General features: G+C 34.4%; 1 long non-coding RNA gene across 1 annotated transcript; it reads left to right on the top strand.

Moving 5' to 3' along the window:
• Nucleotides 1–18,975: 18,975 nt before the first annotated feature.
• Nucleotides 18,976–23,575, top strand: LOC136025663 (uncharacterized). Its single transcript, XR_010617138.1, has 2 exons — nt 18,976–19,128; nt 22,639–23,575. It is a non-coding gene; the product is annotated as an uncharacterized LOC136025663 (long non-coding RNA).
• The last annotated feature ends 1,432 nt before the right edge of the window (nt 23,576–25,007 follow it).

The raw sequence follows: 25,007 nt of genomic DNA, 5'->3' as shown, positions 1-25,007 counted from the left end.
GCCTTTTTTATCCTATTTCTTAATTTAATATTTTCTTTTGGAGGAAATTAAATTTTGTCTCTCGAATTGGGCCCCAAACAGTAAAAAAAAAATTCTTGGTAACCCTTTAAAAATGTGCTCCTAAAGAAACCGTTTAGCGAGAAAAATAGCCATTAATAGTAAATTCAGAATTGGTAATTATTATATCAAGAACTCTCATATTGCAATGATAATATGGAAACAAATTTGCTTAAATTTTTTCATTCAGCAAAATAAAAATAAAAATTTACTTTCCTGAATTTCAAATGAACTTCGTATTTTCATTAAAAAGAAAAGCCGAGGTAGCATTTTCGGTTTTTCATTGAGCAAAATCCAAAAAACAACAAAACTGACGTCATTATTGAGGGGGTTCTGGTTCTTTAAAATTTCTGCAAATTTGTTTCCATAATAGTATTGCAATATTGAGATACTTTAAATAATAATTACTAATTCTGAATTGGTTATATATGGCATTTTTCTCGCTAAACAGTTTTTTTAGGAATATATTTTTGAATTTCAGATTACTATGAATTGTTTAACCTTTTGGGACCCCCATAATGTTCAATACAATCACCTACAGGAGGAGGAAAGGAAAAAAGTCGAGTTACGAGTTACTAAGAAATTTTTTTAAAAAAGTATCGGTAGCTAGCAAGCTAGTTAGAGACGATCACGTCCAATACTACAAAACAATAGCCTATAAGATTGCATTGGTAGCTAGCGGCCAAGTAAGAGACGATCCCATCTAATCCTAAGAAAGATGATGCCTTTTTTATACTTTTTCGTAGTTTAATATATTGATTTTGGAAAAAATAAAATTTTGAGTCTTTAATGGGGCCCCAAAAGGTGTCAAATGCAAACCCACAAACAAACAAACATGCATATATACAACTTATTTTTATATATATAGATACAGTTTCTTCTTTAGTTTTTTTTTCTTTTTTAGTTTTTTCTTTTTTTTCAGTTTCTTCTTTTTATTGATTTGTTTTCTTCAATTTGTCAATCTTCATTCTATCATTGACACTTGGAAAAATCTTTACGTGCCAAGCATGCTAAACCTCCAACAATTTATATTAAACCTCAATATTTGGGGGTATCTGTTTTAAAGTTTTCGAATTACTTTAATCTATTGTCAAAATATATTGAAATATTTGTGCAATTCCCATTTTTTTAGTTTTTTCTTTTTTTTAGTTTTTTTGCTTTTTTTAGTTTTTTTTCTTTTTAGTTTTTTATCTTTTTTATTTTTTTACGTTTTTTCTTTTTTTCTTTTTTTAATTTTAATTTTTTTTACTTTTTTTTTTTTTTTTTTTTTTTAGTTTTTTACCATTTTCCTTTTTTCGAATTACTTTAATCTATTGTCAAAATATTTCGAAATATTTATGCAATTTCTAGTTTTTACATTCTAGTTTGTTTTCTTTTATATATATAGAAGATATAATCTGGCGTAACAGACAAAGTGTAACAGACATAACAGACAGACAACTTATTTTTATGTATATAGATTTGTGTAAATTTTTTTCCATAATAGTGTTGCAATGTTGAGAGTACATAAAATAATAATTACAAATTCTGAATTGGTTATAAATGGCATTTTTCTCGCTAAACAGTTTCTTTGAGAATTTATTTTTAAATTTCGGATTACTGAGAATGTTTTTACCTTTTGGGACCCCAAAATGTTAAACACAATCACCTATGAGAGGTGCAAAGGAAAAAAGTTAATTTTTTCATGTTTCCATTCAGCAAAATAAAAATAAAAATTTTCTATCCTGAATTTCAAAATGTACTTCGTATCTTCATTAAAAGAAAAAACTCAATAGTATTTTCGGTTTCTCATTGAAAAAAATCATAAAAATTGATGTCATTATTGAAGGGATTTTGGTTCACTAGAATTTCAGCAAATTTGTTTCCATATTATCATTGCAATATGAGAGTTCTTGATATAATAATTACCAATTCTGAATTTACTATTAATGGCTATTTTTCTCGCTAAACGGTTTCTTTAGGAACATATTTTTAAATTCTGGGTTACCAAGAATTTTTTTTTTACTGTTTGGGGCCCAATTCGAGAGACAAAATTTAATTTCCTCCAAAAGAAATTATTAAATTAAGAAATAGGATAAAAAAGGCATCATGTTATGCATTTATTTTCATCCTAGTTAAACTATGTATATTAGCCATTAAAGTTTTACTAAAGAAAAGTAATTTTATGTAGTTATAGAAAATTTTTTGTTATCGATACCTTGCGATAGCGTACTGGACAAGACCTCCCTTTCTAAATCAAGGTTTGCAGGTTCAATCCCACGCATTGTAAGGCACTGTATTCAATTTCTACTTTTTACATTCTAGTTTGTTTTCTTTTACCTTTTGGGGCCCCAAAATGTTCAACACAATCACCTATGAGAGGAGCAAAGGAAAAAAGTTAATTTTTTCATGTTTCCATTCAGCAAAATAAAAATACACATTTTCTATCCTGAATTTCAAAATGTACTTCGTATCTTCATGAAAAGAAAAAACTCAATAGTATTTTTGGTTTCTCATTGAAAAAAATCATAAAAATTGATGTCATTATTGACATTAGCCATTAAAGTTTTACTAAAGAAAGTAATTTTATGTAGTTATAGAAAAATTTTTGTTATAGATACCTTGCGATAGCGTACTGGACAAGACCTGCCTTTCCAAGTGAAGGTTCGCAGGTTCAATCCCACGCATTGTAAGGCGTGGATCTTTAATTTAAATTGTACTTCGTATCTTCATTAAAAGAAAAAACTCAATAGTATTTTTTCGGTTTTTCATTGAAAAAAATCATAAAAATTGATGTCATTATTACCAATTCTGAATTTAATATTAATGGCTATTTTTCTCGCTAAACGGTTTCTTTAGGAACATATTTTTAAATTTTGGGTTACCAAGAATTTTTTTTTTTTACTGTTTGGGGCCCAATCCGAGAGACAAAATTTAATTCACTCCAAAATAAATTATTAAATTAAGAAATAGGATAAAAAGGCATCATGTTATGCATTTATTTTCATCCTAGTTAAACTATATACATTAGCCATTAAAGTTTTACTAAAGAAAGTAATTTTATGTAGTTATAGAAAAATTTTTGTTATAGATACCTTGCGATAGCGCACTGGACAAGGCCTCCCTTTTTAAGTGAAGGTTCGCAGGTTCAATCCCATGTATTGTAAAGCAATTAAGTGCACTTGAAATAACTAACTTGAAAAACATTTTTTTTTTTAGTTGATATGAGCAGAAACTACGTCAAATTGTAGATTATACCTTTATATTTCCAATGAACAAAATATTTCCTTCAATGGATTTCGTTTCTGTTCCTGAACACAAGTTATTTTCTTAACAGCCCTATGTTAAAAAAAGACGAACTCGAAATTCATCTGGATTTCTGTCTAAGGCTTTCTTTGTTAAGACTTTCAATGCACGCCTATTCTGCTGGAAATCTCTGAAATAAAACAGCAAACAAAAAATTAAAATTTGTTAATTCTTAGTCACAGTGAGATTTAACTAACGTCGAGAATTAAACAGCTCCGAGTGGTAGCCAACACCAAAACCCTTCATAAGATTTCAATGATTGGTTAGTTAACATTAGTTATGATAGAAAATGTTCCCTCGCACATTCCTACACAGTTTTTTTTTTTAATACAGACAAGGATTGTTAACAAAATCAAATAGTTCGTGGTAACGAACTGTAGTAAGAAGCGACCCGGCTCAATAGTGACCGAAGCTCTAAAAAATGAAATTTTGATACCAATAGTTACATAAAAGAATCAAATTTTGATTCTGATTTTAAATATATAAGTTTCATCAAGATCAGTTCTACCTATCAAAAGTTACGAGCCTGAGAAAATTTCCCTCATTTTAGAAAACAGGGGGAAACACCCCCTAAAAGTCATAAAATCTTAACGAAAATCACGCCATCAGATTCAGTGTATCAGAGAACCTTTTTGTAGAAATGTTAAGCACCTATCTACAAAAATATGGAACTTCGCATTTTTTTTTGCCAGAGGACAGATCACGGATGCATGTTTATTTATTTATTTTTTTTTGTTCTTGTTTTTTTCCCCAGGGGTGATCGCATCGACTGATTGGTCCTAGAAGGGTGATTGGTCCTGATTGGTCCTTTCGTGAGAGTGCTCATTCTAATAGAAATGAAAAGCTCTAGGGCCCCTCCCGCGCTCTTTTTTTCCCAAAAGTCACCGGATCAAAATTCTGAGATAGTCATGTTATTTACCATAGTCGAAAAACCTAATAACTATGTCATTAGGGATGACTTACTCCCCTGCAGTCCCCGTGGGAGGGGCTGCAAGTTACAAACTTTGACTCGTGTTTACATATAGTAATGGTTTACTGGGAAGTGTACAGACGTTTTCAGGGGGATTTTTTTGGTTTAGGGAGAGAGTTAAGGGGGATGGGTTACGTGGGAGAATATTTCCATGGAGGAAATTTTCACGGGGGAAGAGAATTTATAATATGATATAATACGCAATGAAAAAATAAATATGAAAAGTTTTTTTTTCTGAAAGTAAGGACCAGCACTAAAATTTAAAACGAACAAAATTATTACGTATATGAGGGGTTTGCCTCCTCGTTATACCTCACTCTTTACGCTAAAGTATTTTAGTTATTTCAAGTATTTATTCTACGGCCTTTGTGATTGAGAGGTTATTCTTGAGGAATTGGAGCATTTAAGCTTTAGTGTAAAGAGCAAGGTATCGACGAGGGTTGGACCCCCTCATATACGCAATAAAAACATACGAATATAGAAGTTCGTTACGTAAGTTAATTATAAGTTACTTATAATTTTTACCAATGAAAACGTTGGTAAAAAATTAAAAGTTCTAGTTGCCTTTTTAAGTAATCAAAACATGGAGGGGAACTAGGCCTTCTCCAGCACTCCTTTTTTCTCAAAGTCTTCCAATTAGTTGAAATTAATTAATATACAAATTTTTTTTTAATTATTTATGTGCGGAGAGCCAAGATCAAAACATGCATTAATTCAAAAATAAGTAAAAAAAAGAAAATGCCCTGGAATAATTTATGCTTCTAAGCAAAGAGCATGGGTGACTTAAAAGAATATAATATGAAAAAAAATTCGTTTTCTTAAAGAGTTAAAGAGGCTGCGTCCCAAAGTCGAACCTTAAAACGTACAGGAATTAGGCTGCCGCCCCCCAAATCCTCCGCTTTTAAAGACTCTTTCGTACAGGTTTTTTGTTGTGGGGGGACTTCATTGTTACTAATTACTAGTTTTGGCGCAATGGTTCTCCTGTCCTCTTGTGTTTAACGTTTTTCGAAGTTATTCCATTATTCATTCATTTCAATTTTTTGTTAATTAAAAGAGGGCCTTTCCGAAGCCAAGAGCGGGGGCTGCAGCCCCCCACAACAAAAAATATCGGATCGAGTTTAAATTTCGCGGATAAGCTCCTGTGCCCTAGGGGACCTTAACTTTTGAATTTCAGCCCGATCGGACAACGTTAAAAGGGGGCTGGGGTTGACGGGTCGAAACTTTTGGCCAGGTTTTTCCCATGAAGGAAAAGTCGAAGGGGGATGAAATTTGACAAGTTTCTTAGTTGGAGCTCGGGCTACGAAATGCATCCCTCCCCATCCCTCTGCGACCACTGGAACCGAAGATCGCTTAACATTGTCGTGGTTCGCCTCTTTAAAGAGGCACGAGTGTGCCTCCTTGAAAACCGGCGATACTGTATTCAATAAAATAAAAAACAAGCTTTTTTAAATAAAAGTAAGGAGCAACATTAAATCTTAAAACGAACAGAAATTACTCCGTATATAAAAGGGGCTTTTCCTCCTCAACTCCCTGCTCTTAACGCTAAAGTTTCTTACTGTTTTAAATAGCAGAGTTTAGAGAAAGAGTCAAACTTTAGCGTAAAGGACGGGCCGTAGAGGAGGAAAAGCCCATTTCATATACGGAGTAATTTCTGTTCGTTTTAAGTCTTAATGTTGCCCCTTACTTTCATTCCAAAAAAAACTTGTTCTTTTTATTTAATTCTGTTATAGATCGGCTTTTACTAAGCTAAATCAATTTAACAATAGCTCAACTTCGTTGAACAATTGAAGGGGGTCCAAATGTTCTTTTTTGCGTGTTTTCATTAGAAGAAATTGAAAAAACTGACTCTCTTAAACTTTGAACATATTTACCCCCTCTTATTTTTGTGAGTTTTCGGTGCCACTGTAAAAGAGCCGGTTTGAAAATTAATGTTGAAGATGTGGTTTTGGTTACCAAGAAAATTGATTCAGTGGATTATCTTCACTTATATGGGTACATTAGAAGAAAGGAAATAGATTTAATGAAGATAAAAAAAATTAGAATAGTCAAAATCCAGGATATTTTTGGCAGTTTAAAAAGAAGGTTAAAAAAGAAAGAAAAGGAAGACAAGCTTCAAAATTAAGAGTGGGCAAGGGAAATGGAAATGGAAAGGGAATCCACAGCAATAACAATTGTCTAGCACAGTTTTAAATGTATAGAATACAAAAAGATGATGAATATATATGATATTTTTAACATATAAATTGTTCAAGGATAATCTAGTTTAATCAACTTCGATCAACTTTAATCAACTTGAACAACTTCGAAGCTACAACGACCACGTCAGCCACCTTCGAAGCCACAAGGACCCTAATGTTTGGAGTTCTAATACTTTCTGCTGAAGAAGAATTTCATCTCAAAGATTAAGTTATACATAAAACGGTGGTTGGACTATATTTTTTACAATAATTATTCAAGAAAAGCTAAGGTCACGTTCTGGGGATGAATAATGATTTCTTGCCAAATATTGCTTATGGCACTCCAACTGGGGCAAAACTAAAAATCATAACGTATTCAAATGAGATAGGAAGAGGCCATAAAAAAAGATAAAAAATTAGTTCAAACCTTCCTGGAAACTAGTAAAACGTACTCTTTATAGAGCAGGATGAACCGAAAATGTGGGTAGCAGTATTGATCTCAGGCAACTTTTGGTGGGATGAGTTGTTAGGGATAGTAGTCTGTTCAATATACTCTTCAGAATATATGATTATATATTATGATAATGTTTGTAGAAGTACATCTGGTAAACAAACCAAGTACTACTACTAACAACTCACTACAGCACAAAGCTGCATGAGGCCACTAGAGCTATTCACACTCCTCCTCCATCCCAATCTATTTAAAGCCTACCCATTTTCACCATTCCAAAAAGCCCCTATTTCCCTTAAACCTTTCCTTACAACATTCTCCCACCCCATTTGGGGGCAACCTGCTTTTATTTTGGCCCTAGACAGTTTGTCAAGAAGGATAAGCGTTGGCAATATATCAACGTTCCTCTGCAAGATGTGTCCTAGCAATATTATACTTTCTCTCATCATAGCCATAGAAACTGGAATCAAACCCAATTGTTGGTACAGCCTACTTCCGTGACTCCCGAGTTAGGGCAAAATCCAAAATTTTGGTGGGTCATGGACAGAACGTGTATTCTTTGGCTGACTTTACTTTAGAGCCTTAATTTAAAAAAAAGCCTGCTTTCATGTGGATCACGTCACATTCAAATGCATCTAAAGAGCAAAAAAAAAACATTATAGTGTTGCAATGACGTTATACATTATATAAAAAGGGTATACATATAAATGAACCCTTGTAAAAGAGCTTCCATCCAACTGGACACCCGTTAACTGAACTCTATTTGGAAGGACTGTCGTACAATTGAACCCCCGTTTAACTAAGTCTCATGCAACTGAACCCTTGCTTGACTGAGCCCCCGTGCAACTCAACCCTGTTTACATTGCACAAAAGAGGCGTGTGCGTAACTGAGCCCACATAACAGAGTTTCCATGCAACTCAGCCTTATCTGACAAAACTGATATTCGACTGAACCCCCGTTTAAATCAATCCTCTTTTGACTTAACCCTTATGTAACAAACGCACATTTAAATTAAGCCTTCTTGACTGAACTCAACCCAAGGTTTAATAATAAGTTTGAACTAATACTGATTAGAAGTTCAAAATATGCTTCTTTTGTTACGGTTCGTTAAGAGTTTCTAACTTATATTACCAATTTGGGCAAGCTAAACTAATTTGGACCAAAGACAAAGAATCGGCAGAGCCGTGATTGCAACTAATTTCTGTCATTAACAACCAATTACAACGCTTCTCTGTCAGGATTCTGCTTGCACATTTCTTTTAGTCCGTGGCAGAGTTAAAAATTACCCCATTCAAGTAGGACCTCATCGATTTTCAGTCTAAATACCAGATTTTTATACCTTTCCTGGTAGTTGGTAAATTAAACTCATTATTTTTTTCTTCAGGGTGTGAATAGGGAGGAGAGAGTATCAAGCACTTTTTTGTAATTTCCAAGAATTTATTTCGTAATTAATTTGCTGAAAAGAAAATAAACATATTCTATCATTGACGTATCAGCTTTGAATTCTGATGATTTTTTTATTTAAAAGGTTAAAATAGAATAAGCTATAGATGAAATTAAAGCTTTCCGGGTTAAGGTAAAGGTAAATATACACAGGTCAAGAGACCTTATGTAATGAAAACCAGATGGGTCTTTTCATGGACTTGTCCATTGAAACATCACTTCATCCAACATCCAAGATGCCAAACCGTACCAGAAGTAACGTTATACTCAAGCCAAATGACAGTCACATTAGTTCCATATGAAAAATTGGGTTAAAGAGTTCTGTTCACCACGTACCAACTATTACTTTAGAATGTAATTAGTTATTTATAGCTGTTTACTATAAATAGTTTGAACAGTTGCTCTTCTATAGGTTAGAAATTATAATCCGCTAAACGTTGGAAGTTTTTCATAGAAATTCTGTAGACGGCGCAAAGAATACTGAATAATATTCCTTAAACCCCTACATGCCTTAGAAGTCTTGTGGTTCAAGCATATACTATGTTATATGACCGCAAAAACCAGTAGCTTTTCCCATGATCATCGTTCATGGGTAAAAGATTGGAAACATTTAAAGCTTTTTCTCTTTTGCTAGCCAGCTTGGTTATAAAAAAATCTCTTTTTATGTAAGGATTTTTTTCAGCATTTTCTTCCTGTCATTCCTTTAAAGCCGTCCTGGCCGAGTGGGTTGGTACGCTGGATTCAGGATTCTTTGTCTGAGAGGACGTGGGTTCGAATCCCAGTGTACACAATTCTTCAGTATGGGACGGGGGTCAATGGCGTGACTCTGTAAGCTTAGCCAGAGTCAACCCAGCTCTAATGGGTACCTGGATAAATCTGGAGAAGGGAAACAGGAAGGGTGTGCGAAAGCACAGGATGGGTGGCCCTCAACCCGCCATTGTATTTCCTGGCTGAAGGGCCAAGAAATGGAGATCAGCACTGCCGGTAGGGAATGTAAAGTCTAACGCCGTATTCTTATTCCTTTAAAGAAACCATTCATGTCTACAAAATATTTTACAAGCGAACTCAAACAGGTTCAGTAATGATATGACGCAAACCGGGAAAAAAAATTTGGATACAGAAATTACACGGCTGTTAAATTCTAGTTTGAAGAGAGTTATGAGAGGAATTTCAATTTCTAAAAGAATGAGAATCTGCAAGCTAAGAAAAACTTGACAACAGACTGGGCAGAGCCATACAGGTGATATTTATGAACCGAACCTTAAAAGATAAGTAAACCACTAAGCTAAGTGTTTAGCTTAGTAAAAAAAAAACCTAAATAAAGCCCAAACAGCAGATTGAAGACCGTAAAAAACTCAATTTGAAATTAAAAAAAATGGTAATCAAAATCATCAGAACTAAAAAAAAGGCGTAAATAGGGTGAAATTATTTATAAGGAGAATATAACATTATCAATAGGATTCCGTTTTCTCCCTAGGTATTCCATAGATTCTCTGCGTTTTTTGCCCGCAGACAATCACCTAATTCAGTGGATCAACAAAATAATTCATAGAATCGGAAACACGACGTTAAACTCAAAGAAGATTAATTACCTACCTGCTAATTAAATGCCGATAAAATCAAGGCGTATGTGAAGTTGTGACTCCCTTAGAAAATAATTCCATATTCTATGTTAGGAATGGAGAGTGAAGGTATTCCATGGATAGAGAATAATTTTGGTGGTCTTAGAGTTTGGCACTGGACATGCCTAATTTTGTTAGGTCTCTTGGGAGTTAGTAAGTCTTTTAACTAACTACTTGCTATAGGTATAAATAGATAGATAGATAAGTGTATTTTAAAGTCAAATATACAGCCATGAACACAGTGACCTAAAATAAGCGAAAGACACAAATAACATAAACTTTGATCAGCGATCATCATAAAACGCTTAAATGAAATATGCATTAACCTAATACTAGCATTGAATGCTTGAAAAGAACGCTTACCACTCGGAAAGAGTCATAAATAAAACATTACATTTATATTATACTGAGATTTTTTATAATTATTTATTTATTATTTTTTTTTTTATTTAACAAAATTTCTAGATTCTTTGCTAATCTACAAATAAACTGAGGAGACATACTGTTTAAGACACCTTGAAGTATCAACTTATTATTTCCAGATATCCCTTTCCTTATTGTAGAGAGCCCCTGGCACCAGCTTAAGCAATGCACTAAATAATCCTCTTTAGCTCTGCAAAGCATATATAGGAATATGCAATTGTTTTGGTTCGCCACATTGATTGTGCGCAATGCGTAGCTAGGTACGGTACACAGCCATTCATGGTCTCACACGCTATCATAGATATTTACATTAACTGTATTCTGTATTTTGATAAGATAAGATAATATTTATCTTCAAAAGACTATCACAAGCTCTATAGAGCCGAATTTGCTTTATATATCAGTAAAAGCTAAGAAAAAAAAATTCAAAACAGTACATTAAGTCAAAAACTTAAATTTAAAAGGAATTAAAAAAGCAAAATCATCAAAGATAAAGGGCAAATCACTGAACTTAACAATTAAATTACAAAAACATTACAGTAAATCAAAAAAGAATAAAAACGGCAATAGAGGAAAAGGGGAATTTGGCAAGTACATAATCACGAATTATTATTAAGGTGTTCCAGAATAAAGGGTATAAAACTTTTACGAAACCTTTCTGTAACAGCATGGATCGGAGAGTAAGTTGGGATTGCTAAGGAGGCTGACCCGGGGAGTCGGAGTCTAATGGGATTGTGAAAATCAGGGAGTAAGTCCTCAGTACGGGGATTGGAAATGACTGATTTAGCGAAAAGCAGGCAAATTTTTTCCCTCCTTTCTTTTAAGGTGGTAATGCGTGCAGCTTTAAGGAGGAAGGAGTATGGAATTTTGCCTTTTTTGTAAATGATCCTTAGCGAACGCTTTTGGACCGACTCGATTTTGTCACTAAGTTCATTTGAAAGTTGCGAATGCCAGACCGGACATGCATATTCCAATAACGGCCTGATAAAGGATAAGTAAACACGGGGGGAATGTATCTTAGGACAATTAAATTTGTTTAGCAGCTTAAAAATGGATAGTGAAACATTTGCTTGTTTAACAATGTTGGAAACACACCAAGAAGCTTAACATGTTTCACTAGCATTTCGCGTGGGATCGGGTCGCAAAAAGCAGGAGTAGATTTCAAGAAGTTGATTGTCATTATCTGTGATTTAGTGGGATTTACTGTCATATTTAGATGTTTAGATTCATCCGAACATTGGGTTAGGATTTCAACGGGGTCACTTTTAATATTCCTATGACATACTTCAAGGATCGACAGGTCATCCACATATATCCATCTTTGGGGGAATTCTTTGCCAATTTCGTTAATCATGACAAGAAATAATAATGGTCCCAATAAGGTTCCTTGAGGTATTCCACAGTACCTAGGGAGGGGGTAAGAGAAGGTATTTTTGTATTTTACAACTTGTGATCTTTCTGAAAGGAACGATATAACAATATTTACTAAAAGTGGGTCAATTTCAAAGTTATAATGTAGTAAACGAATTAGGATAGTGTGGTCAACTAAGTCAAACGCTTTTTGGAAATTGACTAAAACCAGGTTTAGCCAAACATTTGGTTTCTCTAGTTCACTTAGGATCGTGTGAATCAAGTGTACAAGGTAATGGGTGGTGGAGGTTTTTCTTAAATTACCAAACTGTCGGATGTCAATGCGTGGTATAATTTTAATTTTAAGCCAGTCACAAAGGAACCCTTCGTAAAGCTTAGAAAAAACTGGAGTGAGTGTAATAGGATGCATTTTGGTTATAGTCAGACTTGAAGATTTCTTTGGGATGGGTGTTATAAAACCTAGTTTCCAGCAACTTGGGAATTTACCAGATTTTGTAATTTGGTTAAAGATATCAGATAAAGGTCCAGCAATTGTGTCTGAAAAAGCTTTAATCAAGTCAATTGGGATATTTAATGGGCAAGTACTTGATTTTTTGAGCTTTCGGATTTTATTTATAACATCAGAGGGAGAAATTTGGGGGAAAGAGGTGGAGGGAGGAATAGTTTGACCTGAGCCAGTGAAAGGGGGGAGACTTTGTACTATGGACGCAAGATGCAGGTTCAAATAGTTGACTATCTTGTAAGGAGGCTCAGGGAGATGAAAATTAACTTCAACAGGGTTTTTTCCGCAAATCTTTTTTTGTCGGTGTTTAGTTTTTTCTTCTTTTTTTTGATAATGTTCCGTCTTTCTTTTCTTGTATAGAAGGTTTTCAAACAAATAATAATATAATAAACAAGAAAGACGGGTATCAAACAGTTCGTGGTAACGAACTGTAGTAAGGAGCGACCCGGCTCAAAAGTAACCAAAACTCTAAAAAATTGAATTTTGATATCAATAGCTACTTCAAAAGAATCGCATTTTAATGCTGATTTTAAATATATAAGTTTCATCAAGTTTAGTCTTACCCATCAAACGTTACAAGCCTGAGAAAATTTGCCTTATTTAAGAAAATAGGGAGAAACACCCCCTAAAAGTCGAAAATGACACCATCAGATTCAGCGTATCAGAGAACCCTACTATAAAAGTTTCAAGCTCCTATCTACAAAAATGTGGAATTTTGTATTTTTTGCCAGAAGACAAATCACGGGTGCGTGTTTATTTGTTTGGTTTTTTTTTGTTTTTTTTCTTTTCCCCGGGGTTATCGTATCGACCAAGTGGTCCTAGAATGTCGCAAGAGGGCTCATTCTAACGGAAATGAAAAGTTCTAGTGCCCTTTTTAAGTGACCAAAAAAATTGGAGGGCATCTAGGCCCCCTCCCACGCTCATTTTTTTCCCAAATTCAACAAATCAAAATTTTGAGATAGCTATTTTGTTCAGCATAGTCGAAAACCATGATAACTATGTCTTTGGGGATGACTTACTCCCCCACAATCCCTAGGGGAGGGGCTGTAAGTTACAAACTTTGACCAGTGTTTACATATAGTAATGGTTATTGGGAAGTGTACAGACGTTTTCAGGGGGATTTTATGTTGTTTGGGGGTGGGGCTGAGGAGAGGGGGCTATGTTGGAGGATCTTTCCTTGAAGGAATCTGTCATGGAGGAAGAAAAATTCAATGAAAAGGGCGCAGGATTCTCTAGCATTACTATAAGAAAACAATGAAAAATAAATATGAAAACGTTTTTTCAAATGAAAGGAAGAAGTAGCATTGAAACTTAAAACGAACAGAGATAATTACGCATATGAGGGGTTCTAAAAATACTTTAGCATAAAGAGCGAGGTATTTAGGAGGAGATAAATACCTTGCTCTTTATGCTAAAGTATTTTTAGTGATTTCAACTATTTATTCTACGACCGTTCTGATTCAGGGGTCATTCTTAAAGAATTGGGACAAAACTTACGATTTAGTGTAAAGAGCGAGGTATTAATGAGGGTACAAACCCCCTCGTATACATAATAAAAATATAAGGTTATGAAAGTTTGTTACGCAAGTTAATTCTTAAGTTACGTGTATTTTTTACTAATAGAAACGTTCATTAAAAATTAAAAGTTCTAGTTGCCTTTTTAAGTAACCGAAAAATTGGAGGGTAACCAGGCCTCCTTCTCTGCCCCTTATTTCTCAAAATCGTCTGATCAAAACTAAGAGAAAGCCATTTAGCCAAAAAAGAATTAATATACAAGTTTCATTTTAATAATTTATGTGCGGAGAGCCAAAACCAAACATGCATTAATTCAAAAAAGTTCAGAAATTAAATGAAAAAAAACTAATTTTTTTAGCTGAAAGTAAGGAGCGACATTAAAACTTAAAACGAACAGAAATTACTCCGTATATGGTTGTCCGTAGGTTGTCCCCTCCGCAATCCCTCGCTCTTTACGCTGAAGTTTGACTCTTTGCCACAATTCTACTTTTTAAAACAATTAAAAGCCTTAGCGTAAAGAGCGAGGGATTGCGGAGGGGACAACCCATTTCATATACGGAGTAATTTCTGTTCGTTTTAAGTTTTACTGTCGCTCCTTACTTTCAGCTAAAAAAATTCGTTATTTTTTATTTAATTCAGTAAAGGGAGATTAGATCTATGGCAAAGATGATGAAAACAATTTTCATATTTGTTTAGACATAATATTTTTATTTATAGTTCACTCATTTTGTTGAGTAAGTTTATCGTAATCTATTGGTGCACTAGAATTAAAGAGGAAGTTCCGATCAGTGTTACCACTTCAAGAAAATTCTAGACATTGTGTGGAACTTTTTTTTGTGGAAAAGAGATACAGGATTTTCCAGAGATAATTGATATATATATAATGATTTTTTTTTATATTCTGAATAGACGTAGAGGTGATTTGGGGGGAGGTGAACTCAAAGAAAGAATTTCAATTTCAAAGTTATATGCAACAACGGTCGATATTTCAATATTTACATAAATTTAGTTAAAGAGTATCCTATACTTCCGATTAAAATTAGAAGAAGACACGTAAGATACAGTCTTTAATAATTCAGTCAATAACTTGCAAAAAGCGAAATTTGCCTGAATGCAGAGCACAGTAAGTCTTCTACCATGTCTTCCACTCAAATGCATCAAGCTCACTTTCTTCAGAAGACATTTTATTTAGAGGAGGCACTGCTATTAGCAGGAGCAGAAACTCAAAGGCGCCAGCTCACAATGAGACACTGCAGCTGCGTGTATCACAATGGTCAGGACAAGAGGAGATGTCCCCAAGCTTCTATCAATGTTGTGGCCGAGACTATTCAGTGAGTTTAAAAACATGAAAACTTATCACTGCAACTGTCTTGAGCAGCTAGCAATTGTGACTTGACTGCAATGCGAATATAGACTAAAGAGCAGAGCCACAATTAGGTTTTCTCTCAAGTGGGAGGGGGGCGGGCAAATTTAGACTTTGTCACCCCCTGCCGCACCATCAAAACTGTAAATATCACAATTTTTGCCCAAAAATATTACAATTTATGCTTGTTTTGCCACCCCCTGGATGTGCCGCCCGGGGCACTTGCCCCCTCTAGCCCCCCTAGATCTAACCCTGATAAAGAGAGCCAACACCACTTCTGTACACTTGTGAATCAAGTGTACAAGGTAATGGGTGGTGAAGGTTTTTCTTAAATTACCAAACTGTCGGATGTCAATGCGTGGTATAATTTTAATTTTAAGCCAGTGACAAAGGAACCCTTCGTAAAGCTTAGAAAAAACTGGAGTGAGTGTAATAGGATGCATGTTGGTTATAGTCAGACTGGAAGATTTCTTTGGGATGGGTGTTATAAAACCTAGTTTCCAGCAACTTGGGAATTTACCAGATTTTGTAATTTGGTTGAAAATATCAGATAAAGGTCCAGCAATTGTGTCTGAAAAGGCTTTATTCAAGTCAATTGGGATATTTAATGGGCAAGTACTTGATTTTTTGAGCTTTCGGATTTTATTTATAACATCAGAGGAAGAAATTTGGGGGAAAGAAGTGGAGGGAGGAATAGTTTGACCTGAGCCAGTGAAAGGGGGGAGACTTTGTACTATGGACGCAAGATGCAGGTTCAAATCGTTGGCTATCTTGTAAGGAGGCTCAGGGAGATGAAAATTAACTTCAACAGGGTTTTTTCCGCAAATCTTGTTTTATTTGTGTTTAGTTTTTTCTTCTTTTTTTTGATAATGTTCCGTCTTTCTTTTCTTGTATAGAAGGTTTTCAAACAAATAATAATAATAATAAACAAGAAAGACGGGTATCAAACAGTTCGTGGTAACGAACTGTAGTAAGGAGCGACCCGGCTCAATAGTAACCAAAACTATAAAAAATTGAATTTTGATATCAATAGCTACATCAAAAGAATCGCATTTTAATGCTGATTTTAAATATATAAGTTTCATCAAGTTTAGTCTTACCCATCAAAAGTTACGAGCCTGAGAAAATTTGCCTTATTTAAGAAAATAGGGAGAAACACCCCCTAAAAGTCGTAGGATCTTAACGAAAATGACACCATCAGATTCAGCGTATCAGAGAACCCTACTATAGAAGTTTCAAGCTCCTATCTACAAAAATGTGGAATTTTGTATTTTTTGCCAGAAGACAAATCACGGGTGCGTGTTTATTTGTTTGTTTGTTTGTTTTTTTTCTTTTCCCCAGGGGTCATCGTATCGACCAAGTGGTCCTAGAATGTCGCAAGAGGGCTCATTATAACGGAAATGAAAAGTTCTAGTGCCCTTTTTAAGTGACCAAAAAAATTGGAGGGCATCTAGGCCCCCTCCCACGCTCATTTTTTCCCAAAGTCAACGGATCAAAAGTTTGAGATAGCCATTTTGTTCAACATAGTCGAAAACCATAATAACTATGTCTTTGGGGATGACTTACTCCCCCACAATCCCTGGGGGAGGGGCTGCAAGTTACAAACTTTGACCAGTGTTTACATATAGTAATGGTTATTGGGAAGTGTACAGACGTTTTCAGGGGGATTTTATTTTGTTTGGGGGTGGGGCTGAGGAGAGGGGGCTATGTTGGAGGATCTTTCCTTGGAGGAATCTGTCATGGGGGAAGAAAAATTCAATGAAAAGGGCGCAGGATTCTCTAGCATTACTATAAGAAAACAATGAAAAATAAACATTAAAACGTTTTTTCAAATGAAAGGAAGAAGTAGCATTGAAACTTAAAACGAATAGAAATAATTACGCATATGAGGGGTTCTAAAAATACTTTAGCATAAAGAGCGAGGTATTTAGGAGGAGATAAATACCTTGCTCTTTATGCTAAAGTATTTTTAGTAATTTCAACTATTTATTCTACGGCCTTTCTGATTCAGGGGTCATTCTTAAAGAATTGGGACAAAACTTACGATTTAGTGTAAAGAGCGAGGTATTAACGAGGGTACAAACCCCCTCGTATACATAATAAAAATATAAGGTTATGAAAGTTTGTTACGTTAGTTAATTCTTAAGTTACGTGTATTTTTTACTAATAAAAACGTTCATTAAAAATTAAAAGTTCTAGTTGCCTTTTTAAGTAACCAAAAAATTGGAAGGCAACTACGCCTCCTTCTCTACCCCTTATTTCTCAAAATCGTCTGATCAAAACTAAGAGAAAGCCATTTAGCCAAAAAAAGAATTAATATACAAATTTCATTTTAATAATTTATGTGCGGAGAGCCAAAACCAAACATGCATTAATTCAAAAAAGTTCAGAAATTAAATAAAAAAAAACTAATTTTTTTAGCTGAAAGTAAGGAGCGACATTAAAACTTAAAACGAACAGAAATTACTCCGTATATGAAATGGGTTGTCCCCTCCGCAATCCCTCGCTCTTTACGCTGAAGTTTGACTCTTTGCCACAATTCTACTTTTTAAAACAATTAAAAGCTTTAGCGTAAAGAGCGAGGGATTGCGGAGGGGACAACCCATTTCATATACGGAGTATTTTCTGTTCGTTTTAAGTTTTAATGTCGCTCCTTACTTTCAGCTAAAAAAATTAGTTTTTTTTTATTTAATTCAGTAAAGGGAGATTAGATCTATGGCAAAGATGATGAAAACAATTTTCATATTTGTTTAGACATAATATTTTTATTTATAGTTTACTCATTTTGTTGAGTAAGTTTATCGTAATCTATTGGTGCACTAGAATTAAAGAGGAAGTTCCGATCAGTGTTACCACTTCAAGAAAATTCTAGACATTGTGTGGAACTTTTTTTTGTGGAAAAGAAATACAGGATTTTCCAGAGATAATTGATATATATATAAAATGATTTTTTTTATATTCTGAATAGACGTAGAGGTGATTTGGGGGGAGGTGAACTCAAAGAAAGAATTTCAATTTTAAAGTTATATGCAACAACGGTCGATATTTCAATATTTACATAGATTTAGTTAAAGAGTATCCTATACTTCCGATTAAAATTAGAAGAAGACACGTAAGATACAGTCTTTAATAATTCAGTCAATAACTTGCGAAAAGCGAAATTTGCCTGAATGCAACTGTCTTGAGCAGCTAGCAATTGTGACTTGACTGCAGTGCGAATATAGACTAAAGAGCAGAGCCACAATTAGGTTTTCTCTCAAGTGGCAGGGGGGCGGGCAAATTCAGACTTTGTCACCCCCTGCCGCACCATCAAAACTGTAAATATCATAATTTTTGCCCAAAAATATTACAATTTAAGCTTGTTTTGCCACCCCCTGGATGTGCCACCCGGGGCACTTGCCCCCTCTAGCCCCCCCTAGATCTAACCCTGATAAAGAGAGCCAACACCACTTCCATTTTAATGAAATTTAATTCTAAAATGTAAGAATAAGGGTAAAGCTTTTTTATATAGATAGTTAATTCCTTAACAATGCAACAAAAACATCAATAATTCGTCTCAGTAGCAAAAATGACGAGCAGAAAAACACTTAGCGCATTTTTTATTGTTGCTCACTTACTTTATGTTTTCGGGACTTTGGTCGACTTTGATGCAAGCTAGTGCCTTATCTTGCTCTTTTTTCCTCTCTATAAGTGGTTGTACACATGCAGCTTAGCCTAAGTCTGACGTTGACATTGCCACCCGAAGGGGACAGCATAGACGAACAGAATTATCAAATGCATATTCAATTCTTTCAGCAATCCTTATATGCAGTTTCATTAAATTCCGCATTCCGCGGACGAAGCATGAAATAGAAGCAGATTTTCAACGGAAGGCACTTGCAATGAATTTCAAGAGGGAATTGGCGAGAATAAGAAATTCGGAGCTAAATGCCTTCAATTTACAAAAAGGTAATCACAACTCAAGTCTATTTTCCCTCTATGAGCACAAATATTCCATAGTGGCAACTCTAGTCTGATTAAGCTCCACTCTTTCTTTTCGGTCCAGATTGATCGGTCTAGTAAGACCAAAATTTCAGTGTAAATGTGTAAATTATTTAGAAATTTAGTGTTTGAAATTGTTTAACAATTTTGTTTCTTGCTTAGAATAGGATTCTAAGTCGTCTGACAAGTCTTCTCTTATTTAAAATGTCTAATCTTTCCTTAAGCCACAGAAAACCTCCATTTAGAGGGAACTTTCTCTTTTACTTTGTGAGGGTATTGCCTATTTGTCAAGGTCGTCCTATGTCTATAAAGCAGATAAGTTCAAAATATGAGTGTTACAAACAGTTTGCGGTAAAAAAAAAAACAAAAAAAAACAACTGCAAGCACACAACTCCTCTTACTAGTAATTGAGATTCTAAGAAAAAATTATTTAAAATTATTTATGAGCTTTTCAAGCAGTTTGTGCTTAAAACCGCAAGCGTTCAAGTTCTCGTGCTAATAGTAACCGAAACTGTAGGAAAACACCGATTTGATAGTAATATACACTTTAAAAGAATTGTCTCTTATGGTGTTTCTAAACATATGAGTCATTAAGTATAAGCAATCTACCTTTATTTACGAGCTTGAAAAATTTACCCCGTTTTCGATATAGGGGGAAAACACCCGAAAAAGGGTGAATAATTTTGATTAAAATAACACAAACAAATTCAGCGTATCAGAGAGCCCCACTGCAGAAGTTTCAAATTCCTATGCTGGAAAATGTGAAACTCTGCATTTTTGAGGGAGAAATATTACAGATTTGTGTTAATTGCTTGTTTGTTGTTTTTTTTTATCGTATCGAGCCAGTGGTTCTAGAATCCTCTAGGACCACGGCGGTCCTAGAACATCAGAAGAAGGCTCATTCGAACGGAGATTAAAAAAATTGTAGTGCCTATCTTAAATGGCAAAAAAGATAGAACTATACCCTAGTGGTGTTTTTTGCCATTTTACGGTGCAAAACGAACTTTAAACCCCAAAGAAAGAGAAAAAGCTATCGACAGAAAATTCTGAGAGAACTAATCGATTTAAAATTATCAGAAAGTTATATAAAGAGCTCCACAGTTTCAGTGGCTATACTGTCGCTCCATGGCAGATCCAATCCGAAAGATGTAATTAGTCCATACAAAACAAACTGTTAACACAAAAATTTTAATCCAAGGCTTCATTTAAATAGGTCGAGTCATCTAGGGATTGATAAATGTATGGACAATTGTACATGACTGCACATCAGCCATTATGAAGGAGGGTCGGTTTATCTTTGTGTAGGTGGGGGAGGGGGTACTGCGCCTGTTGGTTGTGCAGGTGGGGGGAGTACTGTGCCTGAACCTTCAAAACATATTTTTTATGCCCAAATTATTCCCTCTATTATCTTTTTGGTAAAAATAGAAGGATGTACTGAGTAAAGGAAGGAGGGGGGGGTATAGATCCGTGTTTGTTTTGCCAAAAATTAAATGGTATTATTACTAATTTTCTTTTTATACACAACTTCCAATGTTTTCTTTCTTTCCAGGGAGCCCTTCAGGTAAATTTAGAGAGGAGGAGGGTTGAAACCAATTTCTAGTCTCCTTTCATTGAAGAGAAAAATTTTTTGACGAAGTTTATAATATAGATGCTTTGATAATGCAAAGACCGCACTGCCTTTCCATAATACAAATACAGAGGAGAGAATAATGAGGACTCTTTCCCAAGACAGTGAACAAACATTTCATTCACTTTCGTGGAGAAAAAAGTCCTCATTATTCTCTTTTCTGTATTTGTATAGATGCTTTGATGTTAGCTCCCCCTCTTATAGATGAGACAAATTGTCCAACATAGAATAATGCATTAGTTTGCTTACCAGCACAGATGCTGGAGATGTGGGGCAGAGGGAGAGGTTATGAATGCCTCCTTGAAATTTATCAGGAAGGGGAGAGCGGCAGGTGCTACCAGAAGCTTTGTCTTCACAAAAATTCAAGGGGGAATGTTTCTCATTTTCTTATTTATTGGAAGTACTCCAAATAACCTTATTTCGAAAGCCAAATATAATAAATGAGCTTCTTTTCATCAAAATGTTGTTCAGAAAAAATTAAACTGCAACTATTAACCTCAACAATAGTTAAATTTGAGAAGCACCATGATTAATCAATATTTTGATACATAATTAACTAATATAATAAACAAAGTATAATTAACATTAAAATCAATTAACAACATATTTAATTTGCCTAGCCTTCTTTGTAAAAAATCTATTGTTTTCTTAAAAAACTAAATTTCTGAGCTGCGAAATAAAATATCTCATTTGTGAATAAGAAAAAAGTATGAATTTATGATATTCAGAAAAACTTTAATTAAACCCCTCAATAATAAAGGTTATAGGAGTGTGCGTGGTAATAACAGAGGTATTAGCTTAGTTTCCGTTGGAAATTAAATAGAAAAACAATTTGTTTTTACCTGAAAGTAAAGAGCGACATTAAAACTTAAAATGAACAGAAATCACCCCGTATATAAAAAGCGCTGTCCCCTCCTTAACAAATTTTGTTTTAAAAAGTGGAGTTGCGACAAACTGTCAAGCTTTAGCGTAAAGAGGGAGGCGTTGAGTAAGAGACAGCCCATTTCATATACGGAATAGTTTCTGTTCGTTTTAGGTTTTAATGTCACTCGTTCAGTTAAAAAGACATGTTTTTGTATTTTTTCATTTGAATAAGACTTTAATCTCTAATCTTAACCTCAGAAATGCCCCCTTCTGTGGAGATTATTTCCCAGAAATCAAAACACGCATAAAGTAGCCCACAGGTAATTCCCCTAGAACAACTCCACATGAAACACTTAGCAAACAGAAAGTAAGACAATTACAACCGGTCAATCTTTTTACTCACTTAAAAAGGGCACTAGAACTTTTAATTTACGTTGGAATGTACCGTCTCCCGATCATCCATGGCCATTGTTTCAATATCACCCTCCCTGGGAAAAAAAAAAATAATAATGAGTACGTATCCGTGATCATTCTTCTGTCAAAAATCATAGAGAATAATGACAGAGAGGTTGAGAAGAATAGAACACGTTCTGCGGATAATAGATTGCTCAACATCGTCCTTTTAAGACGACAATGCCAAACAAAAAATAGGCCACTCCAAATAGGGTTGGAGGTCATAAGAAAGGATTGAAGAAAAATTTAAACTTCCTGTGAAGGTGCAAAGAGAGAGGCTTTAAATCGATTTGGATGGAAGAGCGTACCTACCCGTATTTGTCTCAGATAGCTTGGTGCTGCAGTCAGTTGTTAGTAGTAGTACTACTTTTTTTATTTTTTTATTTTGTTTATTTACTATATAATTTATTTGTACTTAAATTTAATCTATTAAATCTACATTGAGTACTTTATTCGTATAATTAAATTTTGTTTGACTAATATTATTAACTAATTAATCAAAAAATTACTAATTAAGGTTTTTTTTTTTACAGCATTGGAACGACTTCAAGATTCTAATTTTGCAGCTTGAGGACAAATTAAGCCAAAGATGTCACTTTTTATGTTATTACTTATCTACAATTACATTATGTGTTTAATAGAATTAAAAATTACAGACAAGTTCACCTATTCAAATATTAACATTGCAAATACCAACTATTTACAACATTTCAAATAATACCACAAATTTGAACACCAACTATAATGTTTGCTTGGCTGTAAACTTCAAAATTCATACTAAATTCAAACAAGGTCTGAATTTCAGTGACCAAAGATTAGAAAAAAACAATTCCCTAGCTAAAATTTGTTAATAGTTAGCAAGCCCAAAGTCATAATTATCTTCTCTTTTTAACAACTGCATGCAGCATTGTGACATGAAGCCAACGTAACAAACCCGTTGCAACAAGCAGCAATATAGGTAATATTGTACACAGCTGCTGTCCAGCAGAAAAAAAATGCCCAGATAATCAGATAATATCATTTTAAATTACTTTTCGCCTTAACAGGCAACATATTGTTATAAAATTGACCAAGTTAAACATAGGACAACAATTTTAAAGATTCAATAAACTGTAACCGAAATCATACCCTGTTGGAAACAAAGTGAATCTTTTTTTCTTTCCTTTAATTTTCGATTTTATTTACTCCACTTGTATTGGCCTAAAACCCCCCTCCCTCCTCTATAAAAGGAAGTCAGTATCCCGTGTGTTTCACTCCTCCAATATCTCGGAAATTGCAATTTAAAATTAATCCATTAAACATAAATTACTTTTATGGGAGATGGGAGTTGATGGGTTGTTGAAGGAGCGCTCTCAGCATATCTGGTTGAGCTAGCGGCAAATCCAATCTTACTTTTGCTTCATTTGTTGCACCATATGTCTATCAGTTTACATTCAAAGCTGCAATTGTCACATAAACTTTTCTATTACATTTTCATAGATAAGAAAAGGGTGTAGGGATCAGTAATCTTACCTCAAGTGCACCACAGGTGTTCTCTGGTTTAAAGAAGGTTTCTGATCCATGTTGGTAAGGTTAGTGAAGGTAATATATTTATTTAATTATGCTCAACTTTAATTAGGTTTCACCTAATCTCTTTTTGCCCGTCCGCCAGTATTTCACCATTTTTCACTTCGTTTTTCGAAAACTAGCAAAGTGTGTCTATAGTACTTTTTACATTTTGATAGATAAAAAGGGCTTACGGATCAGTGATCTTACCTAAAGTACCCCAAAGGTATTCTCTAGTCTAAGGAAGGCTTCTAGTTCAAGTTGGTAAGGTGAGTTAAGGTAATACATTTACTTATGCATAATTAACTTCAATTGGGTTCCACCTAACCCTTTTTGCCCGTCCACCAATATTTCACCATTACACCGTTTTTCAATCTCCATTATTGGTGGCAGTTTTACCAGAGTCTGAATTTATTGCAGTGAATGAAGTGCTTAAATACCAGAGCCTCGAATATGTTTCCTCAGGAAAGGAAAAGAACCTGACCCAAGAATGAGGACATGCTTAGCGAATAATATTTTGCTTTTTTTTCTAAACCTTACCTTTTATAAATTTAATAGCTCAGTGAAGGCTCTTCGCGCCGCATCGTAGTGAAAAGCTACTTGATGCTGCAATTATGAACATATCTCTTAATCTTTCGGTCAATCAAATACTGCGAAGCTATTAAGCTTTTGGGCAAGCTTTTTCATCCATGGGCAGCACCATTTTCTCCATTGGCAGTGATCATTGGCATTTATTAATATAATGTGGAAATAATAAAGTAGTGAAAATGAGCATTAATTTTGAACCAAAGAGTATGAGTAACTTACAAGAGTGGACAGAGCGTAGGTTTCGACAAAAAAAAAAAAAAAAAAAAAAAAAAAAATCACCGTCGCCATCAAACGTTCCGGGTTCTTTAAAGAAATTTAACGTTTTTTTTTTCAGGAATTCAGATTAGACAATTTTAACTAGACAAATTTTTCCAATTAAATTAATTACACTAATTTTTCCAAGCAAATTCCCAACACTAATTTTACCTTATTACGACACTGTAAAAATGCTAATAAACATCAAACGCTAGACAGCATTAGTGTTTTTTTTTTTGTATACAGTATCGCCAGTTTCCATTCTTTTAAGTCACCGATGCTCTTTGCTTAGAAGCATAAAATATTCCAGGGACAAATATAATATTTAAGACAGAACCCACAAACTTAAATTATATCATAGAAATTATAACTCCGAGCTATGAACATGATTTTACTCCCTAATAATTCCAGGCGCAGGTAAGTACACACACGTCATACAAGCAGTACGTAGTGCACATTAATGAGCCACAAGTGGCCCCATGGAAAGGGTTCTAGTGGGAATAGCTAAGGTATA

The sequence above is a fragment of the Artemia franciscana genome, chromosome 4 (genome assembly GCF_032884065.1).
Source record: "Artemia franciscana chromosome 4, ASM3288406v1, whole genome shotgun sequence".
Taxonomy (NCBI): Eukaryota; Metazoa; Arthropoda; class Branchiopoda; order Anostraca; family Artemiidae; genus Artemia; species Artemia franciscana.
Note: the sequence above shows the minus strand (reverse complement) of the source record. Positions and strands in the feature narration are given on the sequence as shown.